The sequence below is a fragment of the Carassius auratus genome, chromosome 8 (assembly GCF_003368295.1).
Source record: "Carassius auratus strain Wakin chromosome 8, ASM336829v1, whole genome shotgun sequence".
Taxonomy (NCBI): Eukaryota; Metazoa; Chordata; class Actinopteri; order Cypriniformes; family Cyprinidae; genus Carassius; species Carassius auratus.
The window spans coordinates 24,054,906-24,061,831 of NC_039250.1; positions in this window are offsets into that span (position 1 = coordinate 24,054,906).

Genomic DNA, 6,926 nt, shown 5'->3' on the forward strand with positions numbered 1-6,926 from the left:
ATTTTATTGTGAATTTAAGTGAAGTCTGTAAAATGTCAAATGTTGCTACCATATTTTTTACGGCGAAGTTCTGGCAACCACAGATGCTGGTATTTTACCTTAAATGTCACATTTTTTGTCACATGTTTTTTCAGTGCAGATTGATGGGATTATATGGGACATTTAAAACTGTTAAATATTCAGAGAGTTTTGCAAAGGAAAAATGAATAATAAATAAAAAATATTAAAGATTTGGCAGTATTTCTAAGTCACTAATCAAATTAGAAAAATGTGTGACACTGGTATGAACTCTGTACAAAAGGTCAAATGTTCTTTTTTTTCATTGAAGAACAAGATGCTATTTGGATCATTCTGAATTGATGAATGATAACATGGATCATCAGGTTTTGAACAAACTGTCAATATCAGCTTAAGTTACAGCAAGATTTCCCATGCACATACATAGAAATTGTGAAGTTTAGGTTAATTAGGTTATAATGTTATCCAAGTTACGTGGATTCTCACTCAAGAATTTTCAAGAAAGAAATGCATATGAGCATCTTCTCTGGTAGTCTCAGATTTTGGACGTTATTATTAAAGTTTAAATAAAGCGAGTCCGCACTGCATGTTACATAAGACTTCTAAGAAATATCTCTGATGCAGCATGTTGGTGTTGACTCAGCTGAATGAGTGACAAAATTTCAGAGGATAGATTCTTGGCTTTGAAAATGTAGTTTTTATGTTTGTTAAACCTTCAGGGACTTTATTCAAGAGTAATGCTAAAGACAATTTCAGACTCTTGGCACTTAATATCAATGACTGAAAATTTTAGAACTTTTTTACAGTCACAATCTTTGTAACCGGCTTCAAAGAGCACAGTTATGTAAAAACCATAAAAACAGTCAGTCAGCACTTTTCAGCATGGAACAAGACACTTGAAGCATTATTAGACCTGTTCAGGAGACCTTTTGTCCCACCGTCCTCAATTCCTTAAGTGAGTGTCAACAGGAACAGAGTTTGTCTTCAGCTCTTCCCATTATGTGTAGCACACTGTCCAGGATTTATTAACACTTATGTACTATTCCGGGTCAATTTGACCCGATTTGATTTTTGGGTTGTCACAAATATCAGTTTTTTCTTGAAATGTTGTGACTTTTTCTCATTTAGGGTCATTACATGCATGCAAATTTCAACACGCTGATGTGTTTTGACATGTCCAAAGAAAATTTGCTACGTTGGTACTGTTCCTGGGTCAATTTCTTGGTTATATTTTGTTATTTTAGTTTTTTACTATCCTATGAAGCTAAAAAAGTTGCTTTTCCTCACTTATTTCAATACAGAAAAATATTTTGTCTAAAATACTATTTGACCCATGTTGCTTTTTTTTCTTGAAATTGTGTGACTTTTTCACCTTTAGAGTCATGGACATGCATACAAAGTTTCAACACACTGAATGAATTTCAAAATGTACATACAGAAATTTTTAAATGTTTGAGATGTTCACGGTTCAGTTTGACCCACATATGTAGCCATTCATAAGCAACCGTGTAGACACAAAATAACAGCAAATTACTTTGTTGTATGTCACTTATATAACTAAAAAGATATCAAAATAAAAGCCAAACATCTGAACAAGTTTTGTGCCAAATTTTAGATTTATTTCTAAAAAAAATGAACTTTTAAGTAAGATTTTGTGGGTGCAGTACCAAACATTTCCACCTACAGTATATGATACCCAGGGACTCCTGATTTCAATTTATTGTTTGAGTGATCTGAACCATATATTTCCATGATTAAAAAAAATATGGAAATATACTCAGAAATAGACTGGACAGTAACTTTAATATTTGATTTGAATTCAATCTCTGAATTCAAGAGTGTGTTTGGCATCACATCACAAATGTAGAAACTATCTCTATATTGCTCTCAGTTCTTTGAAAAAATGTTTCAAATGCTATATAGTTTGTCAAGATTACTTATTTAATCCAAAATATTATAGTTATAAAATAATCTCAAATATGCCACATGCAGGTGTGAGGAAGGGGGATTCAAAACTAGTGGTTTAAAACATTTTTATAAATCATAAATTCAGATATGTATTCTTTGTAATGTTTGAAAAGTATTGATATTAAAAGTTAATTTATTGTACTTAATTGTATTTAATTTACAGTACAGACAAAAAGTTTGGACACACCTTCTCATTCAAAGAGTTTTCTATATTTACATGACTGTGAAAATTGTAGAGTCACACTGAAGGCATCAAGGGCTATTTGACCTAGAAGGAGAGTGATGGGGTGCTGCTCCAGATGACCTGGCCTCCACAGTCACCGGACCTGAACCCAATCGAGATGGTTTAGGGGTGAGCTGGACCGCAGACAGAAGGCAAAAGGGCCAACAAGTGCTAAGCATCTCTCGGGGAACTCCTTCAAGACTGTTGGAAGACCATTTCAGGAGACTACCTCTTGAAGCTCATCAAGAGAATGCCAAGAGTGTGCAAAGCAGTAATCAAAGCAAAAGGCGGCTACTTTGAAGAACCTACAATATGACATATTTTCAGTTGTTTCACACTTTTTTGTTATGTATATAATTCCATATATAATTCCACATGTGTTAATTCATAGTTTTAATGCCTTCAGTGTGGATCTACAATTTTCATAGTCATGTAAACAAAGAAAACTCTTTGAATGAGAAGGTGTGTCCAAACTTTTGGTGTGTACTGTATTTACACTTAAAAAAAAAAAAAAGTCCAAAATAATATTTAACCAACTAAACTCATTTTTATGGGATAAACAAGTTAGGAATAGCTTTTAAGGTAAACATTCCAGATTAACACCTTTTACAGTCAAAATAAACTCTTATATGTATAAGTTTCCTTTCAAGTAAATTTGATATATTCCACTCATGCTAATATCATATTACAACAGCCAGTAATTTTATATGCAAAAGCTAACTGACAGGTTTTTGGAAATTAGCCCCAGTTGGACCTCTTCTTTTTTGTATCTATTTTGCCTTTACAATGGAAATAAAAGACAGATGGACTTTCAGTAGATATTTTGAAAAAGGCTGCGAATCAGACAGGGTCATCAGTATGGTCTGTTGCTAAGGTCTATTCCATCTGTCATGTCACTTTGGAAAGATAATGAAAAGCTTTACAGCAGCCGAATAAGAAAGGCTTAAAGCAGTGTCTAGGCCACAATATCAGCTAGAAGGTCTCCAATTAACAAAATATGTCATGGCCATTCAATACCATAAAAAAGACCTGTAACTCTTCATATAATATGAAGGTGTGTGGAGAAGATGCTATTATGTTGAATTTAGTTTAGGAAGCACATCGAGAAAACAGTTATGGGAGGCCGTTTGAGATGAAACCCATTGAAACACTTGCGATACACATTGAAACACTTCCGCGTACATGTGAAACACTTGCGCATACATGTGAAACACTTGCTCGTACATGTGAGACACTTGCACATACATGTGTAACACTTGCGCATACATGTGAAACACTTGCTCGTACATGTGAAACACTTGTGCATACATGTGAAACACTTGCGCATACATGTGAAACACTTGCGCGTACACGTGAAACACTTGCTTGTGCACGTGTAACACTTGCACATACATGTGAAACACTTGCTCGTACATGTGAAACACTTGCGCTTGCATGTGAAACACTTGCGCATGCATGTGAAACACTTGCGCATACATGTGAAACACTTGCTCGTACATGTGAAACACTTGCGCATACATGTGAAACACTTGCTCGTACATGTGAAACACTTGCGCATACATGTGAAACACTTGCGCATACATGTGAAACACTTGCGCATACATGTGAAACACTTGCTCGTACATGTGGGACACTTGCTCGTACATGTGAGACACTTGCACATACATGTGTAACACTTGCACACACATGTGAAACACTTGCTCATACATGTGAGACACTTGCGCATACATGTGAAACACTTGCTCGTATATTTGAGACACTTGCGCATAAATGTGAAACACTTGCTCATACATGTGAAACACTTGGTCGTACATGTGAAACACTTGCGCATACATGTGAAACACTTGCGCATGCATGTGAAACACTTGCGCATACATGTGAAACACTTGCTCGTACATGTGAAACACTTGCGTGTACATGTGAAACACTTGCGCATACATGTGAAACACTTGGTCGTACATGTGAAACACTTGCTCGTACATGTGAAACACTTGCTCGTACATGTGAGACACTTGCACATACATGTGTAACACTTGCACATACATGTGTAACACTTGCGCATACATGTGAAACACTTGCTCAGACATGTGAGACACTTGCGCATACATGTGAAACACTTGCACATACATGTGAAACACTTGCGCGTACATGTGAAACACTTGCTCGTACACGTGTAACACTTGCGCATACATGTGAAACACTTGCTCGTACATGTGAGACACTTGCACATATATGTGAAACACTTGCGTGTACATGTGAGACACTTGCACATATATGTGAAACACTTGCTCGTACATGTGAGACACTTGCACATATATGTGAAACACTTGCGCATGCATGTGAAACACTTGCGCATACATGTGAAACACTTGCTCGTACATGTGAAACACTTGCTCGTACATGTGAAACACTTGCGCGTGCATGTGAAACACTTGCGCATATATGTGAAACACTTGCGCATGCATGTGAAACACTTGCACATACATGTGAAACACTTGCTCGTACATGTGAAACACTTGCGCGTACATGTGAAACACTTGCGCATACATGTGAAACACTTGCGCATACATGTGAAACACTTGCTCGTACATGTGGGACACTTGCTCGTACATGTGAGACACTTGCTCGTACATGTGAGACACTTGCACATACATGTGTAACACTTGCGTATACATGTGATACACTTGCTCATACATGTGAGACACTTGCGCATACATGTGAGACACTTGCGCATAAATGTGAAACACTTGCTCATACACTTGAAACACTTGCTCGTACATGTGAGACACTTGCTTGTACATGTGAAACACTTGCGCATACATGTGAAACACTTGCTCGTACATGTGAAACACTTGCACATACATGTGAAACACTTGCGCATACATGTGAATACGTGCACGTATATGTGAAACACTTGTGCATACATGTGAAACTTGCTCGTACATGTGAGACACTTGCGCATACATGTGAACACGTGCACGTACATGTGAAACACTTGTGCATACATGTGAAACATGTGCACGCATCTGGGAAACACTATATATCTGTGCATATATATGAAAGAAATGTGGTTACATAGAAACTCTGCTCTGAAAGACTGCACTTTCAAACATTATTGCGTGTGAGAGGGCATAAACATTTTTAGTGTGTCCGGAAGTCGTTTTATTGCAACCGGAAGTTTAGTTCATTTGGAAACAGAAATGTGATTTATGCAAAGAGTTTCTATTTAACCGCTTGTCTTTCATACATATGCACAGATGAGTAGCGTTTCACATGTACGTTTCAATGTGTATCGCAAGTTTGCAATGGGTTTCGTCTCAAACGGCCTCCCATAAACAGTCAGCACAACATCTTAGCTTGTTGAGAACCGATTGCTATCACTTGTCTCAGATGTTCGTTTCCCTAAAAAATTCAAACAGATACACTATGCAACTTTTGTCCCTCTAGTGGTTAAATCATAAAACTGACAGTTACTTGATGAGGAATGTTGGTTTGTTAATTACTTGAAACGCTTTAGTTCTGCTCCTCTGAGCGAATAATCTGATGGTTTGCGGTTTAGGCTGTAGCAGGTGTTCATCTTAGTAGTGATGGGCGCTTTCGAAACACTCTTTCAAGAAGCTTCCAAACTTAAATATTTTGTTTCTAATCAGTATGTGCGTTTACTCCATATCGTAATTACCGTAATACCAACTTGTAAAAAGTGTTCACCTCTTCATAGAACTGGTAATTAGCCTACAACTGGTGAACTAGGACTTTTCTGAGAACTACAACTTGTACCTGACCACCTCAGATTCATTGTGCTATCCTTAGACATCAATAGAGTGATAGTTCCAACTACAAGATTGTGAATAGCTCCAAGTACAATGTTATGTGTTGTCACAGTAATTACAGTAATTCTGACATGAGAGAATGCAGCAAGTGGTTTGGAGCTTGTATCAAATTCGCCAAGTCAAGTGATTGCAGCAAACAAGGCTTTGTCACGTCAAACTAATTTGAACCTTGATTTCTAAATATTACAATAACATAATAAAAATCTTATGTTTATGTTAATTTTTTTTTACTGAATTTAAACTGTTATGACAAACAGGTGCCACCAGCTTCACATTCATTGAATCATTCTGCAAAGCAATTCATTCAGAGTTTTGAAAAGCTTAATTTCTCACATTACTACACAGCAAATGGCGAACTACAAAACAGCCCCAACACCCATAAACAAATAGCAAATGGGAAAAAAAGTATAATAAACTATATGTATATATTAAGTGTGCTTTATTAGTCGAACTGACAGAAAGTAAAAACACACTCCACATGCGGAAATTAACTGCGAAATCCACCCAGTCAGTTTTGAAAAAGATAAATAAATAAATATGATTGTCTTAGAGAATGGAGATAAAATGCACAATTTAGATTTTTCAATGTATTCTACTTCATTAGCCCATTGATTTGTAACAACAATACATACATATATATATATATATATATTACTTTAATTAAAAATGTTTGAGGTCAAATATTAGAGCTCTTCTGAAAATCTACAGGAGATTGCTGGGCATTGCTGGATTTTACAGTTTTTGACAATTGGTGTTGTCTAGCATTGGTATAGAGATTTTTTTTTACCTCATACATACGCATCTACATACATACATACATTTACCTCATACATACGCATCTATTTATGAAATTGATTGACCATCAGTTTAATAAACTTACTTAAAAA